At 36.5% G+C, this 2,692-nt stretch overlaps 1 pseudogene; it reads left to right on the top strand.

Moving 5' to 3' along the window:
* Positions 1-673: 673 nt before the first annotated feature.
* Positions 674-2,692, top strand: part of LOC106533045 (serine/threonine-protein phosphatase 2A 56 kDa regulatory subunit gamma isoform-like) — an 18,188-nt pseudogene continuing 16,169 nt past the window's right edge.

The raw sequence follows: 2,692 nt of genomic DNA, 5'->3' as shown, positions 1-2,692 counted from the left end.
ATAACAGCAGCGTGGGAACAGAATTCTGTATTAAACTACTTTGAGAGGAGTCAGTCAAATTCATAAGGATTTCTGTGTTGCCCTTTTGCCACGTTTCTTTTCTACTTATTAAACCAAAAGAGGAACTAAATGGCATGAGGTGCGTCAGTAGTTGGAGTTTATTGCACAGATACTTTGGCCCACTATAAAAACCAATAAGTGTCTTAAAATAATTTCATAACACTGGAGGTGCAAAATAAATTTGGCTGCTGAAAAATACTGTCATGGTATAAGGTGAATGTAGTTGAGGAAATCAGACACTGCGTTATAGGGCYACAAGGATATAGTGGCCAAATCACGCTCCACCAAAAATTCTAAAATGAAACTGAAATATATATTTTTTTAACAAAAAGGCTTAATGTATAAAAAAGGACTATAGAGATAGTTAATATCTTAATGTGGTTAAAAAGGAAATAGGTTTACTAGTAAAGTTTGACACCCAGTTTATTTTAATTATCTTTATTGTTGTATTTGTTATGACAAAAATGAGTGACCCAACAAAATTTGTAAAAGGAGATCAAACTAGAGCGGACTGCATTTCTCACCTTCACCGACAGGAGGCGCATTCAACCACCCATCGGAGGACACTGAAGTCAGCTGACAGACAGCAGCCAATCACAGAGCGGGTACCGCCTGAACCGCCTTGTAGTGTGGTGCCTCGAGAGTTATCAAGGTTTTGATTGTAGACAAGGGAGGAAGGGCGGCTAAGGTAGTAAAATGCCGAATAAGCCTAAAAAAGACAAGGTGAGTTTGAGAATTGCCAAGCGGTTGTGATCCGGTAGCAAATAAACTTTGCATGAGGTGAGCGGTGATGCGTTTTATTGATGAACCCGAGCGTTTTAGCTAGTAGCTCTTTTCCATCATTTTAACGTTAGCCAAGCGGCAATCATGACTAGCTAGCCGCTATCAATATTTGGTACTTGCGCCGCTGCTTCATTAAAAATACTGGACCGTTACCTCGAAGTGAGATACTTTGCACTTAACGGAGGGGTTTCTTATTTGTTTTTACGTCATTTACGGGCAGTGCTTTACTTTTAAAATGTATGATGGTGCAAGTCTAATAAGCTAGTCTTTGCTGACTTAACAGTATGAAGCTGGGTTCGCAAATATACTCAGGCGTTTGTGCAACTTTCACTTTTATGCCAGGTTATTGTTTCTCTTCCAGGAGTCTTCCAAATCTGGCAAAGGAAAAGGAGGAGGACAGGAGAACTCGGAGCATGAGGTAAATCAGAACTCTTGACTCCAGAAATTCACAATCCTCTGCCAGTAAGTTGTTACTGAATGAAACTGGGCAGTGCAATCGGATTGTATGACTATTACGGTTTTGCTGCAGTAGCAAGCTGTTTGTTGATCACTTGCAGAGGCCTTCCCCACAAATGTGAAAGCAAGTTTTGCTTGCGTTCGAACACCAAGAATAAACTAAATTCAGATCATAGGGGTTATTTAAATGGATTGCTTCTGTTTATGACGTATTGGAACAGTTATAATCCCATGTTATAAATAGGCACAGGCTGCTACAAGGATCTGACAGTCTGATAACCAAAATACCACAATTTCACAGCATTGCAGTGCTGTGATCACAGCTCTGATGTGCAATATTTTTTATAATGTCTGTAGAAGGAAAATAAAAACGTTTTTGAGCACAGTAATAAGATAAAAATACTATTAGAAGTGTAATAGATTAGCCAGTCTTTACATTGAGTTGAAATATTTTGTATTATATTTAGCAATTAACCTTTAACTTAAAACATTTTTCATTTGTCTCTGATTTTGTTTGCTGCTTCCCCTGCCCTCATCCATTGAGCTGCCAAATCAAGCCCTAATCTAATATAGGATTGTTATGCGACAGTATTTTTTTTTTGTGTGTGTGTGTGTGAAACTGTAATCAGTAGGCAGGAAGTGTGGATAAAAGGAAGCAGTAAATCAAATTTGCATTGATGATTTTTTTTTTGTATTAAAGTTGAGTCACACTTAATAAATTTAGTTCAACTTTGTAAAAGTCTTGTTTTAAGGTATTTATTTCACCAAATGTGCAGTTATTAATTTAAATTTTGGATTTGATTAATTGCTTGCATGTTAGCTACCACTAGGAGAGTTGTGTAATTGACTGTATTTGAGTCTTGGTCTGTTTGGCGATAATATGGTGCAGACTTATACAGGCGTGACCCAAATTAATCAGCCGACTTCATCTGAACTCAGTTTTTAGATCTCTCATTTGTTAAAGAATGATTGTAAACACTTTAAAATCATTACAAATACTTTGTTTACATGGCTACATTTAAACTTTTATCAGCAGGAAAATTGTTGATGTTTAGGAGGCTTGAAAATAACCTTTTAGTTACGGAAATTATTGCATCAGTTTATAGAGAATATATTTGGGTACAATAAATCGGTGAAAAATAATAGTTTGTTCTGGCTTGCCTTTGACTTTTTCCTTTACCCCTGGATTGGGTCACATCTGGAAAAAAAACAACCTTTGGCCCAGATTTCAGACTGCTAAAAAGCTCTGTTTTGTTTGCTAAAGCAGAGGCATCTGTAGTGGATTATTATGTTAAAAATTCATAAAATGTGCAGTATGTTTTATCTATCTATCTATCTATCTATCTATCTATCTATCTATCTATCTATCTATCTATCTATCTATCTATCTATC

Source organism: Austrofundulus limnaeus, unplaced genomic scaffold (assembly GCF_001266775.1).
Source record: "Austrofundulus limnaeus strain Quisiro unplaced genomic scaffold, Austrofundulus_limnaeus-1.0 Scaffold874, whole genome shotgun sequence".
NCBI classification, from domain to species: Eukaryota; Metazoa; Chordata; class Actinopteri; order Cyprinodontiformes; family Rivulidae; genus Austrofundulus; species Austrofundulus limnaeus.
This window is presented reverse-complemented; position numbering and strand designations above follow the sequence as displayed.